A 20,738-nucleotide genomic window follows, 5' to 3' on the forward strand; every position below is an offset into this window, starting at 1 on the left:
TCTCTTTCCAACTCACTTGTTGCTTGGGTGGTGGAGCCAACACCAGAATTTCGTACTCTGTGTGCTTGCATAATATCACTCCAGAGAAAATTAAGAAAATAACATGCCCATGTTAGGGAACAATTCTTCATGAGTCAGTCATCTTGTAAGCAAAGGCATTTGTATTCTGAATTATCTTTGCAATGTTGTTTGTATGGCAAAAACCCTCAGAGGATAGAAATGTCTAGGTTTGTTTGCTGTGCAGTATAATAGAGTTAATGTCTCCCTCTGGAAAAAAATAGGTAGTTTGTTGATAGTTCTTTTTTAAAAATTAGGATTTTCTAAGTTTGGAGTTTCTCTCATATAACAAAACCCATTGTATGTGCCAGTATCATCTGGTTCCTAGTATGCTGCCCTGCTGGAATTGGGGCTTGGGGGATGAGTAAAGAAAGTGTGATATTCTACCTACTTCTATTTCTTTAATATACTGTTCTTTGTTTCTGACACAAGAGTCTTATAGCTTCAGCCAGCTTCTGTCGGACTGTAGCAGACTAGCTTGTTAGCTTGCCCAAAGAATAAAACTTCAGACCCTTCAGAGTTCTTAAATGTCTAGTGTGTTTGAGGAATAGCAGAGAGTCCAATGTGAATTAAGCAGAGTAAAAAGTGGTGGTAGAATATTAGGAGATGATGTCAGAGACGAAGGAATTGGAAGGATGGACAGTGTATTGTGAAGGGTTTTGTAGGCTACTGGAAGGAAAAATATACTTGCAGTGAGTGAAGTGGGAAGCCATTGAAGGGCTTTAGGCAACATATGACAATGATGTGACCGAACTTATAAGGAGATCATTCTGGCTGCTATGTTTTTGCAGTTTACTGGGTATACTTGGTAAACAGGATGATGGATGGTGATTGGCTAATGGATATAAGAAAAAGGGTGTTGTCAAGGCATATGCAACTGCCATCACCTGAGAAGGCTGTAAGTGGAGCAGGTTTTGGTAATAACATCGGGAATTCAGTTTTGATATGAGATATAGTGTTTGAGATGCTTAATGAGTCATGCAAACCAGGATGTCAGCTAGACTGAATATAGTTCGGGGCTGGAGATAGATATTTGGTAATCAGCATATGAATAGTATATGACTAGACTGTACAAATCATTAGACTATATGTCTGAAAATATCTTAATTCAACCTAGAATTCTAGCCTAGGAGTATTGTATTCTGGCTTCTACCTTGTGTGTATTTGTTGAATCATCAATTGTCAACTAGATTTTTACTCTTTGAAAGGTAATCTGTGTTTTTCTAAAGAGGTTTTTATGATTTGCTTTTTGTCTTGATTTATTAGAAGTTTTACATAAATGTGTTTGTATATTGACTGCTTTATTATTTATCCTGCTTGAGGTATGCAAATCTAGAATCTATGGGTCATCTTTAATAAACATATCCTTAATTATAATCCCTTCAAATATTGTTTCTAGTCTATTCTCATCTCTCCTTTTGGGTCTTCAGTTACATATATATTAGACCATCTCAGTGTGTTCTATATCTCTTACCATATCTTCATTATTTTTCAACTTTCTGTCCTTTTGTAATGCATTTTAAATATTTTCTTATGATCTGTATTCATATATGGTTTTATATATCCAATTTGTGTAGGTTTATAAATTGATGTACTGATTTTTCTATATGTTGTCTTATTCCCTAATGCACCTAGCTATGTTTGGGTCCAGATGTTATATTTGGATAAGTTTTTAGAAATATTGTAAAAACTAGGATGATATCTTTCTCCAAGGAAAGTTTGTTTCTTTCAAGGAAAAAAAGGGCATAATCATTCCAATATCATCTTTTTTTTTTTTTTTTTTAACATCTTTATTGGGGTATAATTACTTTACAATGGTGTGTTAGTTTCTGCTTTATAACAAAGTGAATCAGTTATACATATACATATGTTCCCATATCTCTTCCCTCTTGCGTCTCCCTCCCTCCCACCCTCCCTATCCCACCCCTCCAGGCTGTCACAGAGCACCGAGCCAATATCCCCGTGCCATGCGGCTGCTTCCCACTAGCTATCTACCTCACTACGTTTGTTAGTGTGTATATGTCCATGACTCTCTCTCGCCCCGTCACAGCTCACCCTTCCCCCTCCCCATAACCTCAAGTCCGTTCTCTAGGAGGTCTGCCTCTTTATTCCTGCCTTACCCCTAGGTTCTTCATGACATTTTTTTTTCTTAAATTCCATATATATGTGTTAGCATACTGTATTTGTCTTTTTCTTTCTGACTTACTTCACTGTGTATGACAGACTCTAGGTCTATCCACCTCATTACAAATAGCTCAATTTCGTTTCTTTTTATGGCTGAGTAATATTCCATTGTATATATGTGCCACATCTTCTTTATCCATTCATCCGATGATGGGCACTTAGGTTGTTTCCATCTCCGGGCTATTGTAAATAGAGCTGCGATGAACATTTTGGTACATGACTCTTTTTGAATTTCGGTTTTCTCAGGGTATATGCCCAATAGTGGGATTGCTGGGTCATATGGTAGTTCTATTTGTAGTTTTTTAAGGAACCTCCATACTGTTCTCCATAGTGGCTGAACCAATTCACATTCCCACCAGCAGTGCAAGAGGGTTCCCTTTTCTCCACACCCTCTCCAGCATTTATTGTTTCTAGATTTATTGATGATGGCCATTCTGACTGGTGTGAGATGATATCTCATTGTAGTTTTGATTTGCATTTCTCTAATGATTAATGATGTTGAGCATTCTTTCATGTGTTTGTTGGCAGTCTGTATATCTTCTTTGGAGAAATGTCTATTTAGGTCTTCTGCCCATTTTTGGATTGGGTTGTTTGTTTTTTTGTTGTTGAGCTGCATGAGCTGATTATAAATTTTGGAGATTAATCCTTTGTCAGTTGCTTCATTTGCAAATATTTTCTCCCATTCTGAGGGTTGTCTTTTGGTCTTGTTTATGGTTTCCTTTGCTGTGCAAAAGCTTTGAAGTTTCATTAGGTCCCATTTGTTTATTTTTGTTTTTATTTCCATTACTCTAGGGGGTGGGTCAGAAAGAATCTTGCTGTGATTTATGTCATAGAGTGTTCTGCCTATGTTTTCCTCTAATAGTTTGATAGTTTCTGGCCTTATATTTAGGTCTTTAATCCATTTTGAGCTTATTTTTGTGTATGGTGTTAGGGAGTGTTCTAATTTCATTCTTTTACATGTACCTGTCCAGTTTTCCCAGCACCATTTATTGAAGAGGCTGTCCTTTTTCCACTGTACATTCCTGCCACCTTTATCAAAGATAAGGTGTCCATATGTGCATGGGTTTATCTCTGGGCTTTCTATCCTGTTCCATTGATCTATCTTTCTGTTTTTGTGCCAGTACCATACTGTCTTGATAACTGTAGCTTTGTAGTATAGTCTGAAGTCAGGGAGCCTGATTCCTCCAGTTCCTTTTTTTGTTTTCAAGATTGCTTTGGCTATTCGGGGTCTTTTGTGTTTCCATACAAATTGCGAAATTTTTTGTTCTAGTTCTGTGAAAAATGCCAGTGGTAGTTTGATAGGGATTGCATTGAATCTATAGATTGCTTTGGGTAGTAGAGTCATTTTCACAATGTTGATTCTTCCAATCCAAGAACATGGTATATGTCTCCATCTATTTGTATCATCTTTAATTTCTTTCATCAGTGTCTTATAATTTTCTGCATACAGGTCTTTTGTCTCCTTAGGTAGGTTTATTCCTAGATATTTTATTCTTTTTGTTGCAATGGTAAATGGGAGTGTTTTCTTGATTTCACTTTCAGATTTTTCATCATTAGTATATAGGAATGCCAGAGATTTCTGTGCATTAATTTTGTATCCTGCTACTTTACCAAATTCATTGATTAGCTCTAGTAGTTTTCTGGTAGCATCTTTAGGATTCTCTATGTATAGGATCATGTCATCTGCAAACAGTGACAGCTTTACTTCTTCTTTTCCGATTTGTATTCCTTTTATTTCCTTCTCTTCTCTGATTGCTGTGGCTAAAACTTCCAAAACTATGTTGAATAAGAGTGGTGAGAGTGGGCACCCTTGTCTTGTTCCTGATCTTAGTGGAAATGCTTTCAGTTTTTCACCATTGAGGATGATGTTTGCTGTGGGCTTGTCATATATGGCCTTTATTATGTTGAGGAAAGTTCCCTCTATGCCTACTTTCTGCAGGGTTTTTATCATAAATGGGTGTTGAATTTTGTCAAAAGCTTTCTCTGCATCTATTGAGATGATCATATGGTTTTTCTCCTTCAGTTTATTAATATGGTTTATCACATTGATAGATTTGCGTATATTGAAGAATCCTTGCATTCCTGGAACAAACCCCACCTGATCATGGTGTATGATCCTTTTAATGTGCTGTTGGATTCTGTTTGCTAGTATTTTGTTGAGGATTTTTGCATCTATGTTCATCAGTGATATTGGTCTGTAGTTTTCTTTCTTTGTGACATCCTTGCCTGGTTTTGGTATCAAGGTGATGGTGGCCTCGTAGAATGAGTTTGGGAGTGTTCCTCCCTCTGCTATATTTTGGAAGAGTTTGAGAAGGATAGGTGTTAGCTCTTCTCTAAATGTTTGATAGAATTCGCCTGTGAAGCCATCTGGTCCTGGGCTTTTCTTTGTTGGAAGATTTTTAATCACAGTTTCAATTTCAGTGCTTGTGATTGGTCTGTTCATATTTTCTATTTCTTCCTGATTCAGTCTTGGCAGGTTGTGCATTTCTAAGAATTTGTCCATTTCTTCCAGATTGTCCATTTTATTGGCATAGAGTTGCTTGTAGTAATCTCTCATGATCTCTTTTATTTCTGCAGTGTCAGTTGTTACCTCTCCTTTTTCATTTCTAATTCTATTGATTTGAGTCTTCTCCCTTTTTTTCTTGATAAGTCTGGCTAGTGGTTTATCTATTTTGTTTATCTTCTCAAAGAACCAGCTTTTAGTTTCATTGATCTTTGCTATTGTTTCCTTCATTTCTTTTTCATTTATTTCTGATCTGATTTTTATGATTTCTTTCCTTCTGCTAGCTTTGGGGTTTTTTTGTTCTTCTTTCTCTAATTGCTTGAGGTGCAAGGTTAGGTTGTTTATTCTAGATGTTTCCTGCTTCTTAAGGTGGGCTTGTATTGCTATAAACTTCCCCCTTAGAACTGCTTTTGCTGCATCCCACAGGTTTTGGGTCGTTGTGTCTCCATTGTCATTTGTTTCTAGGTATTTTTTGATTTCCTCTTTGATTTCTTCAGTGATCACTTCATTATTAAGTAGTGTATTGTTTAGCCTCCATGTGTTTGTATTTTTTACAGATCTTTTCCTGTAATTGATATCTAGTCTCATGGCGTTGTGGTCAGAAAAGATACTTGATACAATTTCAATTTTCTTAAATTTGCCAAGGCTTGATTTGTGACCCAAGATATGATCTATCCTGGAGAATGTTCCATGAGCACTTGAGAAAAATGTGTATTCTGTTGTTTTTGGATGGAGTGTCCTATAAATATCAATTAAGTCCATCTTGTTTAATGTATCATTTAAAGCTTGTGTTTCCTTATTTATTTTCATTTTGGATGATCTGTCCATGGGTGAAAGTGGGGTGTTTAAGTCCCCTACTATGAATGTGTTACTGTCGATTTTGCCTTTTATGGCTGTTAGTATTTGCCTTATGTATTGAGGTGCTCCTATGTTGGGTGCATAAATATTTACAATTGTTATATCTTCTTCTTGGATCGATCCCTTGATCATTATGTAGTGTCCTTCTTTGTCTCTTTTAATAGTCCTTATTTTAAAGTCTATTTTGTCTGATATGAGAATTGCTACTCCAGCTTTCTTTTGGTTTCCATTTGCATGGAATATCTTTTTCCATCCCCTTACTTTTAGTCTGTATGTGTCTCTAGGTCTGAAGTGGGTCTCTTGTAGACAGCATATGTAAGGGTCTTGTTTTTGTATCCATTCAGCTAATCTGTGTCTTTTGGTGGGAGCATTTAGTCCATTTACATTTAAGGTAATTATCGATATGTATGTTCCTATTCCCATTTTCTATATTGTTTTGGGTTCGTTATTATAGGTCTTTTCCTTCTCTTGTGTTTCTTGCCTAGAGAAGATCCTTTAGCATTTGTTGTAAAGCTGGTTTGGTGGTGCTGAACTCTCTCAGCTTTTGCTTGTCTGTAAAGGTTTTTATTTCTCCATCAAATCTGAATGAGATCCTTGCTGGGTAGAGTAGTCTTGGTTGCAGGTTTTTCTCCTTCATCACTTTCAGTATGTCCTGCCACTCCCTTCTGGCTTGTAGGGTTTCTGCTGAAAGATCAGCTGTTAACCTTATGGGGATTCCCTTATGTGTTATTTGTTGTTTTTCCCTTGCTGCTTTTAATATGCTTTCTTTGTATTTAATTTTTGACAGTTTGATTAATATGTGTCTTGGCATATTTCTCCTTGTATTTATCCTGTATGGGACTCTCTGTGCTTCCTGGACTTGATTAACTATTTCCTTTCCCATATTAGGGAAGTTTTCAACTATAATCTCTTCAAATATTTTCTCAGTCCCTTTCTTTTTCTCTTCTTCTTCTGGAACCCCTATAATTCGAATATTGGTGCGTTTAATGTTGTCCCAGAGGTCTCTGAGACTGTCCTCAGTTCTTTTCATTCTTTTTTCTTTATTCTGCTCTGCAGTAGTTATTTCCACTATTTTATCTTCCAGGTCACTTATCCGTTCTTCTGCCTCAGTTATTCTGCTATTGATCCCATCTAGAGTATTTTTAATTTCATTTATTGTGTTGTTCATCGTTGCTTGTTTCATCTTTAGTTCTTCTAGGTCCTTGTTAACTGATTCTTGCATTTTGTCCATTCTATTGTCCATTCTATCTCCAAGATTTTGGATCAACCTTACTATCATTATTCTGAATTCTTTTTCAGGTAGACTGCCTATTTCCTCTTCATTTGTTAGGTCTGGTGCATTTTTATCTTGCTCCTTTATCTGCTGTGTGTTTTTCTGTTTTCTCATTTTGCTTATCTTACTGTGTTTGGGGTCTCCTTTTTTCAGGCTGCAGGTTCGTAGTTCCTCCTGTTTTTGATGTCTGTCTCCAGTGGCTAAGGTTGGTTCAGTGGGTTGTGTAGGCTTCCTGTTGGAGGGGACTAGTGCCTGTGTTGTGGTGGAAGAGGCTGGATCTTGTCTCTCTAGTGGGCAGGTTCACGTCTGGTGGTGTGTTTTGGGGTGTCTGTGGCCTTATTATGATTTTAGGCAGCCTCTCTGCTAATGGGTGGGGTTGTGTTCCTGTTTTGCTAGTTGTTTGGCACAGGTTGTCCAGCACTGTGGCTTGCTGGTCGTTGAGTGAAGCTGGGTGCTGGTGTTAAGATCGAGGTCTCTGGGAGATTTTCGCCGTTTGATATTATCTGGAGCTGGGAGGTCTCTTGTGAACCAGTGTCTTGAAGTTGGCTCTCCTACCTCAGAGGCAGAGCCCTGCCTCCTGGCTGGAGCACCAAGAGCCTTTCATCCACACGGCTCAGAATAAAAGGGAGAAAAAGTAGAGGGAATTAGTAGACGTATGAGGAAAGAAAGAAGGAAAGGAGGGAAGGAAGGAGGGAAGGAAGGAAGGAAGGAAGGAAGAAAGAAAGAAAGAAGCAAAGAAGGAAAGAAGGCAAGAAGGAACGAAAGGAGGGAGGGAGGGAGGGAGGAAGGAAGGAGGGAAAGAAGGAAAAACAAAAAGAAAGAAGATACAGTAAAAATAAAATAAAGTATAATAAAGTTATTGAATTAAAAAATTCTTAATTAGAAAAAAAAAAAAGGGACGGATAGAACCTTACGACAAATGTTGGAAGCAAAGCTGTACAGACAAAGTCTTACACAGAAGCGTACACATACACCCTCACAAAAAGAGGTAAAGGGGGAAAAATCATAAATCTTGCTGTCAGAGACCACCTCCTCAATTTGGGATGATTCGTTGTCTAAAGGAGGGAAGGAAGGAGGGAAGGAAGGAAGGAAGGAAGGAAGAAAGAAAGAAGCAAGGAAGGAAAGAAGGCAAGAAGGAAGGAAGGAGGGAAAGAAGGGAAAACAGAAAGAAGATGCAGTAAAAATAAAATAGAGTATAATAAAGTTATTGAATTAAAAAATTCTTAATTAGAAAAAAAAAAAGGGACGGATAGAACCTTAGGACAAATGTTGGAAGCAAAGCTATACAGACAAAGTCTTACACAGAAGCGTACACATACACCCTCACAAAAAGAGGTAAAGGGGGAAAAATCATAAATCTTGCTGTCAGAGACCACCTCCTCAATTTGGGATGATTCGTTGTCTAAAGGAGGGAAGGAAGGAAGGAAAGAAAGAAAGAAAGAAAGGACGAAGGTAAAGTATAATAACGTTCTTAAAATTAAAATTGATTATTAAGAAAAAAAATTTTAAGAAAAAACCATGGACGGATAGAACCTAGGACAAATGGTGGAAGCAAGACTATACAGACAAGATCTCACACAGAAGCATACACATACACATTCACAAAAAGAGGAATAGGGAGAAAAATCATAGATCTTGCTCCCAAAGTCCACCTCCTTAATTTGGGATGATTGGCTATCTGTTCATGTATTCCACAGATGCAGGGTACATCAAGTTGATTGTGGAGCTTTAATCCGCTGCTTCTGAGGCTGCTGGGAGAGATTTCCCTTTCTCTTCTTTGTTCTCACAGCTCCCAGGGGCTCAGCTTTGGATTTGGCCCTGCCTCTGCGTGTAGGTCGCTGGAGGGCGTCTGTTTTTTGCTCAGACAGGACGGGGTTAAAGGAGCCGCTGATTCGGGGGTTCTGGCGTACGGAGGCCGGCGGCGGGGAGGGAGGGGCACGGAATGCGGGGCGGGCCTGCGGCGGCAAAGTCCGGCGTGACTCTGCACCAGCCCGAGGCCCGCCGTGCGCTCTCCCGGGGAAGTCGTCTCCGGATCCCGGGAACCCGGCAGTGGCGGGCTGCACAGGCTCCGCGGAAGAGGGGAGTGGAGAGCGACCTGCGCTCGCACACAGGCCCCTTGGTGGCGGCAGCAGCAGCCCCAACGTCTCCCGCCCGCCTTGGGGTCCGCGCCTCCAGCCGCGGCTTGCGCCCGTCTCTGGAGTCAGCGCCCTCAGCAGCGGCTCGCGCCCGTCTCTGGGGTCCGCGCCCTCAGCCGCGTCTCGCGCCCGTCTCTGGGGTCCGCGCCCTCAGCCGCGGCTCGCGCCCGTCTCTGGGGTCCGCGCTTTCAGCCGCGGCTCGCGCCCGTCTCTGGGGTCCGCGCTTTCAGCCGCGGCTCGCGCCCGTCTCTGGGGTCCGCGCTTTCAGCCGCGGCTCGCGCCCGTCACTGGGGTTCGCGCTTTTAGCCGCGGCTCGCGCCCTTCTCTGGAGTTCCTTTAAGCAGCGTTCTTAAACCCCTCTCCTCACGCACCAGGAAACAAAGAGGGAAGAAAAAGTCTCTTGCCTCTTCGGCAGGTGCAGGCTTTTCCCGGGACTCCCTCCCGGCTAGCTGTGGTGCACTAACCCCTTCAGGCTATGTTCAAGCCGCCAACCCCAGTCCTCTCCCTGCGCTCCGTCCGAAACCGAAACCCTAGCCTCAGAGCCTCAGCTCGCAGCCCCGCCCGTCCCGGCGGGTGAGCAGACAAGCCTCTCGGGCTGGTGAGTGCCGGTCAGCACCGATCCTCTGTGCGGGAATCTCCCCGCTTTGCCCTCCGCACCCGTTGCTGTGCACTCCTCCGCGGCTTCGAAGCTCCCCCCTCCGCCTCCCGCAGTCTCCGCCCGCGAAGGGGCTTCCTAGTGTGTGGAAACTTTTCCTCCTTCACAGCTCCCTCCCACTGGTGCAGGTGCCGTCCCTATTCTTTTGTCTCTGTTTATTCTTTTTTCCTTTTGCCCTACCCAGGTACGTGGGGAGTTTCTTGCCTTTTGGGAGGTCTGAGGTCTTCTGCCAGCCTTCAGTAGGTGTTCTGCAGGAGTTGTTCCACGTGTAGATGTATTTCTGGTGTATCTGTGGAGAGGAAGGTGATCTCCGCGTCTTACTCTTCCGCCATCTTCCCTTCGATCTCCCAATATCATCTTAAACCAATATCAGGAACTAATATGATTTAAAAATGTACTACACTCTCTGTATTATTCTGAATTATTCTTTTTCATATTTTCAAATCATTTTGTCTTAACCTATTGTGAAGGGATTCACTAGGCATCCCACTTTGGCAACACATAGAATTAAATTTTTCTTCCCCTCTCCTTGGGAGACTGTCAAAAGCTCGACTCCACCTACTGACTTTTGTCCAAGATCTTCAGAATTGACTACCTACAGCAGAAAAGAAGACTGGTCAGTCTCACCTCCCTGGTTTTTCTCCTTTCAAGCATCTTTGGTAAATTCTTTGAAACTTTGTTAACTTTCTAGTGACTTCAATTATTCAGAAGATTGTTGTTGTTATTGAGCAGTAGTGCACTGAGTGTTTTTTGGTTGTTTTTTTTTGTGGTACACGGGCCTCTCACCGCTGTGGCCTCTCCCACCGCAGAGCACAGGCTCCAGACGCGCAGGCCTAGCAGCCATGGCCCACGGGCCCAGCCGCTCCGCGACATGCGGGATCCTCCTGGACTGGGGCACGAACCCGTGTCCTCTGCATCAGCAGGCGGACTCTCAACCAATGCACCACCAGGGAAGTCCCGGTAGTTTTGTTTTAAATTACTCACTCACCATTATCAAAGAGAGAGCTGTCTCTATGAGTTTTCAATCAAATCTCTGGTTCTATAATTGGTTAACCAAAAAATTAACCTAAGTGTGTATAACAATGACACATGTCAATGCATTGTCCTAAATACCCAGGTCTATGGTAAATTATAATACTCTAATGTTCTTAATTGGAAGTTGTGCATATATTTATTCCATCTTTGGTACTTCCTTGCTAAAGTTTAACCTCTATTGAATGTCCTCAGTTCTTTAGAACTATCATCTTGCTTCATGCTCCCTGACACTGCAGAACACATGACAAGTATGAAAATTATCACAAATTAATGCAGTGGCTTGGGGGGGAGGGTGTCATTAATTTAAATTTAATGGAATAAAAACTTTGAAAAGGTATTAAAAATTGCAGCTAGTGATGTCTAGGTAAACGTTAGGTAGCTTATATTTGTAACTAGAATAAGAAAGAAGGCAGTATACTGCTTATTCTTCTTCAAGTTATCATTATTATTTTGCTGGCAATGGCAACATAGAATGTTATTTTATGCCTTTTATATATATTTGAATGTATAAAGAAATTATACTGATTTCACACTAATGTGTTTGCCTCTATTTAAGTAAATTTCAATTCACTACTTTTGCCTTATATGATGAATATCCTACTCTTCAAGTAAACTCAACCCCAAATGCAGAAGCTGTACATTTTAAACCATGATGCTGTGATCAGAGAATTCTGCATCCTAATTATAGAAGCACTTTCCTGGCATGTAAAATGTTAGGGGGCCATAATATCTTATCTTCTCTGTCCTTCAAGTTAAAGACATGTTCTGTGATCAAAACTTAAAGGCAGCATACAAATGCATGCTTCTCAATTCAGCATGTTTCTTTAATTTTATTAATTTTTATATTATAGTATTCATATTCTTTTGTATAGTAAAGCTATATAACTTCTTTTATTTTTTGCCTGAGGCAAAGCGCTAGTATTTGATTTATCTTCTATACTTGTCTTTCTTTTAACAATATGAACTTTTTCTCAGACAAGTGCAATGCTGTGTGTGACCCCACAGGGAAATCGCTTTCTTTTTAAGAAATGTGTACAAAGTACTTAATAAGTCATGTCATTCCATGACTTACTGTATATTATATTTTCAGTGACTACAGTTAACTTTCTTGGTCTCTAGATGCCAACATTTTAATAAAAACAAGACAATTTTCAACAAAATGTCAGAAATGAAGTGATCAAAGTGCTGTGGGAGCAGTTTGACAACAGTTTGAGCTTTGAATTTCCTATTCACTTTCCAAAACATTCACTTAAAAAGCATTTATTGAAGCTGAACTGCCTTTATCAGCCTGATCAGAGCTCCATAAAGAGCATGCATGATTCAACTGCCTTCCCAAGCTTTAAAAAATATAACTTTGATATATACCTCACAAGTGCAGCACAATAGTTTTCATGCTCACGTTTGTTAAGATTTAGTGCAGCCATTAAAGAACAGAAGGGCTCTATGGTGGCAACCCTCAGACATACCAAATATCCCAAAGCAAAACCTTCTACAAATCAGAGATTATGGTACTGACAAAAATTTCCACTTGATTGCAGTTTCCTCTTTTAAACCTTATATCAGGAGTGACTATCTTTTCGATCAAGTCTCTTAGGGAGGTGAATAGATAGGTTTTTTCCACTTGGAGAAAAATATCAACTGAAAGATAAAAAGTGACATTTTATGTGCCTTGTCCAAGAATCAGTCGATTTATTTAAAAAATGGTATGTGAGCCTGACCTATACATGAAGTTTGTGGCATGTCTCTTGTCAAGTATTGATCACTTAAGACTTTACTGTTTTCCTACTGCAGTGTAGCAATAATCTCTTTTTATTTAGTTTGTGGCTTTGAATTCTTATCATGGCTTTACTGATTTCCCTGGGACCTATTAGATCTTGCATTTTCTGTGCAAATGGCTATGGAAATTAAGCTTGCTGAAGCATTTTTCCTGTGCAAACACTCTTTGTTTTCCATCAGTTCATGTGTCAAGTGGTTTGCATGCAGATAGGGTCCATTTGGAAGCAGCGGGTGCCATCAATCTTCATGACTTTGCTATACACACCATTTCACCTCGACGTGTTTCAATGGGAGATTGTAAAGGATGGCTGAGCAATCAAGCTATTCCCCTTGACTGACATCAGGTATTTCTATCTAACTCACCTTAGTACTTTGGGGTCGATGCTGGGTGTTTAGAAAAATTGGCCTCTGGGTGATGTGGTCAAATGTCTTTCACATTTTGAAATATTTGCCAACTCTGTTGGCTTTCAAAATTGTATTTTTTAACTTATTCCACAAATCAGAAGCAAAACTGAATTTTCTCTGCTTATATGTATCCTCTACTTGTAGTATTGTCCAAAATTTTGTGAATGGTTAGTACAACTGTTTTATTTTCTGCATGACTACATCGAGTTATCTCTCATTCAACCAAGAAGTGAGCCATACTTATGAGAAATATGGTGTTTCACTTCCTTGTATTCCAACATGATCTACAATAAACGAATTAAGTGTCAATCCTTTCAAGACAGTGTTTGATATAGATTAAGGAAATTATAATAACAATAAAAAAGTCTCATGCAAAATATTCTTGTGTGTGTGTGTGTGTATGGGTGTGTACATGTGTGTTTTGGTGTATATTGGTATACACATAGAAAGTAATATGCTATTCTATTATATATCAAAATTAGCAAATTGATCAATAGTGTTCATAGTTGTACATTACCATTTAGTGTATCTATCTGTTAGTCCCAGTTCATAGCTCAAAAAATAACTCACAATAAAATCAGATTATGTTGGCTATATAATAGCCACAAGTTTTCATTTTTTAATTGAAATGATATTGGTATCAAAATGTAACTTAAAGGAACTCCTCCAGATAGGAGAGTAAGAAAGCAGTATATTTAATTTTTTAATTTGGAAATCATATTCAATAATCATTTGCATTTGCAAATCAAGTTTCAGTGTAAATATCAGAACTATATTGCATGTGATACACTTGAATGGGAATACTGAAGGAAGAAAGTAAAATTTAAAATTTTTCACATAAATTAATTCTAATCAGTAGAGAAATATAAAGATTCAAACTCTTCCCAAATTAACACAGAATCCTTTGGTTTCTATATGTTCCAATGCTTTGGTTTATAAGTAAATATATGTTAAACATTCCATGAAACCCTCTCAAACACTCAACTTTTTTATTAAAATATAGTTGATTTTCAATATAGTTTCAGGTGTACAACATAGTGATACAAAATTTTTATAGTTATCATAAAATATTGGCTATATTCCCTGTTTATAAGTAAACATATGTTAAATATTCCATGAAAACTTCTTAAACACTCAATTTTGAATTGGTGACAAAGTTAGAATTGTGAAAAACTATATGCATGTGTGTGTAGGTGTGTGTGTGTGGTGTGTGTTTGAAGATACATGAATGCAAATATATAATGCTCACTTACTGAAAACAAGACTTATGTACTCACTAACTGAAAACAAGATGCTCACTTACTGAAAACAAGAATTATGAACTAGAATCTTTTAGATAATATACCTTAGAGAATATGTCATTTATATATCATTAATGGCTACATTAAAAATAATAGTTCATGGCATTAAAAATTTAAATACTCTCAGAATGTATATAACTATTTTTTATAGTATGTAATATTATAATTTAACCCTACTGTTTCTAAATATTTAGCTTCTTAATCAATGAATTCAAGTTACTAAATATTTACTATGAATAGTTAAAATGTATAAATACAATTTTTTGCAATTTTACTTATCCTTTTTGTCTTCCTTTATTGATAACTAGACATCTAAAACTGTATCTATCTGCCATTAATCCCTTCCTTTGAAGACTGTTTTTCCTCCTCACTTCACACTCTAAGATCTATCAGGTAGTAGTGCCAAGGAGCAGTCATAACCTTATGTAAACTCTGGACATATTTGATTCATCCAGGAATTGGCAGTAGGTAAAATCTGAAAAATAATTTATTCTCTGGAATTTTGCCAGGAGGTAAGTAATAGGAAAAGTTTATTTTTTGTGAGAATTACCTTTTACTATGTTTAAAATACTTATAGTAGTATCTGGCATATAGTAAATTCTCAATAAATGCCAGTTATTACCATGATTATTATGATTATTATTATCATATTAGAACAGGAGAGTCAAAATCTTGGTTTTAACCTTCAAATGCCACTCTCATAGGCAACATGCAAAGATTTTCTTGTGTTGTGCAATAGGAAAGCAGAAAAAAGTGAGGACCAGGCATAGCATTTGATTGTCAGCATGGTTGATCTCCAAAGAAAGTTAAATTTCTGAACAAAACTGGGCTGCTATGTGAAGGTCAGGACCCTGCTTAGTAAATAATGGGACTACTTGACACATGGAATGGAGATATCGGGCTTGAGTCCTTGGAAAATCTTATATATACAGGTTCCTCTGAACCTAGTGGTCCTGCAGAAATGAGCCACTCAAGCACAGGATGTACCAGCATAAGCTTCTTGTCTGAGATGTTGCAGTGGTCTCTCCATTGCAAGATAGCATAATCCCCTCCCCAGTCAGGATCTGCCTCCCATTTCCTTTTGGGCCTATAACTAGAGTTAAGTTACAACACTACCTACTGAAGATATGCTGGGCCTTATCAGAAAAAGGAGAAAAAAAAAATCACTGAAATCCAAAGGATTTGCAAGACTGAGCTAGTATGTACCACTAGGATACAGGAGAGTGTGTGAGGGATTGAATTTTGTGACTCTTTGATCCAGGGAGACTTTATTAGAGAGCACTGACCTGGAACACAGGATTTAACAACTTGGAAAGAGCCACAGAAAGACTTGCTACTAAAATGACTTACAGACAAAAAAAAAAAAAAATGACTTACAGACATACTAAAATGACTTACAGACTCTACATGACATTGAAATGTTGCCCTTACATAAAGTGAAAGGATTAAAATATCTGATAACTGGGCTTTGCTGGAGTGGTTACTTTATGTAAAGGATTAAAAATTGTAAGATACTTATATTACAAGAGAGAATCCATATAATATACAATTTATCATGTCCATTAGAAATATGCTAATGAGAGGAGTACTAACACTACCACAGATTTGATGGTGGCTCTACATGTAGGTCACTCCTGACTATCTGAGAGGTTACTATAGAGTTAGGCTTACTGATAGCAATTAGGATGATAAGACTCTGAAACAATGGTACTTATGTATTAAGTCAAGTGGATGCATCAATTGTGATATGTGGTAAAGTCAAAAGGGCAACTATGGAAGCCTGACTTGAAAGTAGTATTAGAAATAGCATCCATAGTTACAGAACATGTCATCCCAGGGAAAAATGGGCAACCTACAAGTGTCTTATTCATTTTTTAACATTCAATGAAATAAAAAGTCTATAACCAAGAGGCTAAGGGATGTCACCTTAATAAATGTCAGCATATCTTCCCCAGTTCTTGGGACTGAGACTGTTTTCAGACTCAGATTCTTTGATTTAAGAGTTTGAATATCAGGAGGAAGGATCTTATATTGCCAACGTAAGCGTACAACTCAGATAGTTATGTATTAGAGAAAGGGAAATGTTCAAATATTTTGAGGACTCTTGGACACAGGACTAAATTCCTTTGATACCAAAGGATATGGAGAATTATAATGGCACCTTTCTTAGATTGGACACATTGTTGCTATTGAACCAAACAAAGGCCCCTCCCTGATGCACAGCAAAACCAATCTACTGGCACAAGGTTGTGGTGAAGGAAAGTACAGCATTTATTGAAGGGCACCAATGAAGGGAGTGAACGACAAGCCTCAGATCCACTCAAACTTGGTCTTTGAGTTAAGATTTCTTTTTAAGCAGGAAGAACAAAGAAGCTGATCTTAATCACCCTCTTGTGACATTTCTTAATCATAGATTTGGGAGTCAGAATGTCTCTGGTTTACAATTCTTTGCCTAGGTGGTCTATGGATAAGGGTTTTCTTAGCTCATCTTGCGTTGGAGAAACAAACTGAGTTTGTCCAATAATGGTGATATCTATAATAACAATTTTAGTACATTAATGATGTTATAGATGATAGCAATTTTGTCATCTGATTCTGGTTGATTTGTGTTCAGTTAACATGGGAATGAGGTCAGAGGGGACAAGAAAGGGAATAAAGTTTCATATAAAGGGATTAATCATAAACTCAGTAAGGGAACTTGGTTTTAGGTGGACTCAGTTTCAATGTGGAGTACGTGCAATAAGTGGCATTGTGACAAAAGTTTAACTCCCACTGTCTCCATTAGTTCTATAATCCATCCAATGGTTGTTTTATAGCTAGAATAGGCATAACTCATAGTTGGCACAAGGTTCTTTTTGGCCTATGAGATAAGGGCTATCGTCATAGCAAAGGTAAAGTGGAAGCCTCTATAATTTATTCCCCCAACCCTAGCCAAGATAATAAATTTAACAAACAAATAAAATTATTATCTTTTCCTGAGGATATTATAGAATATATAACAACTTTTAAGAATATAAAGGATTATATGGGGACTCCACACCACTGAGGACTCCTTACACCAGGAGAGAGGACCTGAAAAAGAAGGCTGCACCAATGGCATGGGTGGTACAGAGAAAGAAGAGAACATGGGCTTAAGAGAAGATTACCCCCAAAGAAACATGGCCACCAGAGCCTGTGTGTCCTGAGTACAGGGCACCAGGGCACAGTGCTAAGATGGGATGAGCAAAAGTAACTCAGGGCAAGGGTTGCAGTGGGACAGCAACAGCAGGGTGAACTCTGTGATTGCACCTCATGTGGCTAAGGTGACCTCAGCTTCAGTCATGCCACCCCCTGCCTGGGCCTGTGAACTCACTGTGCTTGAACCTGGTTGAGGACCACATCCTGGAGATTGTGAGAGACAGTTCCAAATATTCGGGAAAAATGAGATTGTGAAAGACACCATCTGCACACAGAAGGTTGGGACACTGAGGTCAGTCCTATGTCACCCCAAGTAAAAATGAGTCTGACCCATAGTCATACACAGTCATAAAGGATTTTCAAGATGGTGGAGGAGTAGGAGAACATGGAGTTTATTTCTCTTCACAAATACATTAAGAATACATCTACAGATGGAATAATTCTCACAGAGCACCAGCTGAACACTAGCAGAAGACCTTTGACTTCAGAAAGGACAGGAAAGATCCCTGTGTAACTGGGTAAGATGAAAGAAAGAAGAAGTGAAAGAGAAGAAGAGAGGAAGCTGGATGGGACCTGTGACCCTAGGGAGGAGCTGAGGAAGAGGAGAGGTTGCTGTATCTGGGGAAGACCACTCACCAATGCGGAAATCAGTTGGGACAGAAGGGGAGCATCTAAGTCTGTCAGAGCAGGGTGAAAGAGCCAGTCTGTGGCAGACAAGACAGAGTGAGACCTACAGATGGTCTGTGTCACAGCCTTGTGCACACCAGACTGGGACATGTGTCTGCCTGTGCACACCAGAGCTGGGAGCTGGAACATGGAGATTTTTTTTTTTTTTTTTTTTTTTTTTTTTGCAGCACGCGGGCCTCTCACTGTTGTGGCCTCTCCCATTGCAGAGCACAGGCTCCGGACGCGCAGGTTCAGTGGCCATGGCTCACGGGCCCATCTGCTCTGCAGCATGTGAGATCTTCCTGGACCGGGGCATGAACCCGTGTCCCCTGCATCAACAGGCGGACTCTCTACCACTGCGCCACCAGGGAAGCCTGAACATGGAGATTTGAGAGCAAACCTGGAGAGAGGACTGCCGTTGTCTGCGAAGAGTCAGCCTGAGAGGATGGGAGGAAGGAAATCGGCAAACGGGAATGCTTGTGGAGCAGACCCAGTCTACTTCAGAAGCAAGGTGCCACTGTTGAGTGACATGCAGGGGTGGAGCAGCCATTGCAGCCTCTCTTTCCCCATGTGCCAGCCCCTGCCCCCTGGGTGCTAGGAAAACCCCCCAACGGGCTGGCCTTCTCACGCCTGCTGCCAGGTACTAGGATAGGCCCTGGCCAAGGCTGGCCCTCAGACATCAGCCACCAGACCCTAAGAAAGGCTGCCTCCACTGTTGATCCTCTCATGAGGCTACCAGGCTCTAAGAAAATCTCCAGCTAGGGCTGGATCTCTCACACCTGTGGCCACTGGCTTCCATGTGCATCTCTTCACTGGTGGGACTTGACCTCTTGTGAATTCCACCCACCTTGAACACTGGTCGTCACCAGGGCTCCTAAGACTCTGGCAGCTGTGACACTTCTGCACACTGTTCTCACTGGGGCAGACCCGAGTGCTCCAGGGAAGCCTCAGGAGCAGGTCCCTGTGGGTGACCCACACACAGAGCCACCTCTGTGGCTAAGACAATAGCTGAGCTCCTGGGGAGGGGGGCGACTAAGGAAGAGGAACAAAAATCTCTTGGTGCAGCTGCACAAACCACAGATTAAATTCCCATGATCGGCTTGGTAAACCCTGCATCTGTGGAATATCTGAATGGAAATGAGTGTTCCCACAACTGACACCAGTCTAGCTTTAGCAGCTGTGGATTTTGGGAACAAGTACATATGGGAGGGAGTTGGGCCTGGTCAGAGTCTGAGCTGCCCCCACATTTCCCTCAACAGGTCCAGAGACCTAACTAGAGGTACTGAAGGGCCTCCTGGGGAGGCAGAGGTTGACTGGGGCTCACAGTGGGGGCAAGGACATTGACAGCTGAGACATCAGGAAAATATTGTTATTACTATTTTTTAATGTTTTGTTATTTTCTGTTGTTTTTTATTTATAATTTTTAAAGTTTTAAAAATTTTTAACACATTTTTTTTCTATTTTTACTTTACTTCTTTGTTGTTTGGTGTTTCCCTTGTTTTCATATTTTTATTTCTTTTCTTTGCTCTGTTTTGTTTTCAATCTTATTTTTGTGATCATTTTTGTGTGTCTCTTTTAGGTTTTCTGTGCCGTTTTCTTTTTCTAGTTTGCATTCTGCTTTTGTTTTGCTTCCTGTTTTTTTGTTTCTGTTAGTTTTATTTTTCACTGTTTGAGTTTGTTTTGGGGTTCTTTTGTTTGGCTGTTCTCTTGCTTCTTGTTTTCTTTGTTTTGTTTTTGTTCTTTTTTTTTTTGTATTTGTGTATGTTTGTTAGCTTTTGGTTTTGTTTGTTTTTGCCTTTACCATTTGTCTTGGGTTGTATTTGTCTGTTTGTTTGTTTTCTTTTTTTTAATAGTTGTTGTTGCTGTTTGTTTGTTTTTGCTTTTGCTATTTGTCTTGGGCTTTGTTTTCTTTGCCCCACTTTTTTTAGCCATACTGGGTGGCTTGTGGGGTCTTTTTTCCCGAGCTGGAGGTCAGGCCTGAAATTTTGGGGTGGGAGCACTGAGTCCAGGATGCTGGACCACCAGAGAATTTATGGTCCCAGGGAATAATAACTGGCAAGAGCTATCCTGGAAGTCTCCACCTGCACACCAAGACCCGGCTCCACCCATCTGCCTCTGGCTTGAGTGCTGGATGTTTCATAACAAACAACAAGCTAGACAGGAACACAAATCCTCCCATCAGCAGACGAGCTGCCTAAAGTCGTACTAAGCTCACAGACACACCAAAACACACCACCTGATGCAGCCCTGCCTCTCAGAGGGACAAGATACAGCTCCACCCACCAGAGTGCAAGCACAAGTCCCTCCCACCAGGAAGCCTATACAAGCCACTGGACCAACCTCACCCACCAGCGGCAGACACCAGAGAGAAGAGGAACAATGACCCTGCAGCCTGTGGAAAAAAGGGCTCAAACACAGTAAGTTAGACAAAATGAGAAGATAGAGAAATATACTGCAGGTGAAGAAGGAAGGTAAAAACCCACAAGACCAAATAAATGAAGAGGAAATAGGCAATCTATCTGAAAAAGAATTCACAGTAATGATAGTAAAGATGGTCCAAAATCTTGGAAATAGAATGAGGAAGATACAAGAAATGTTTCAGAAACACGTAGAAGAAATAAGGAACAAAGAAGTAGTGAAGAACAACACAATAACTGAAATTAAGAAACACACTAGAAGGAATCAGTAGCAGAATAACTGAGGCAGAAGAACA

The sequence above is a fragment of the Tursiops truncatus genome, chromosome 18 (genome assembly GCF_011762595.2).
Source record: "Tursiops truncatus isolate mTurTru1 chromosome 18, mTurTru1.mat.Y, whole genome shotgun sequence".
Taxonomy (NCBI): Eukaryota; Metazoa; Chordata; class Mammalia; order Artiodactyla; family Delphinidae; genus Tursiops; species Tursiops truncatus.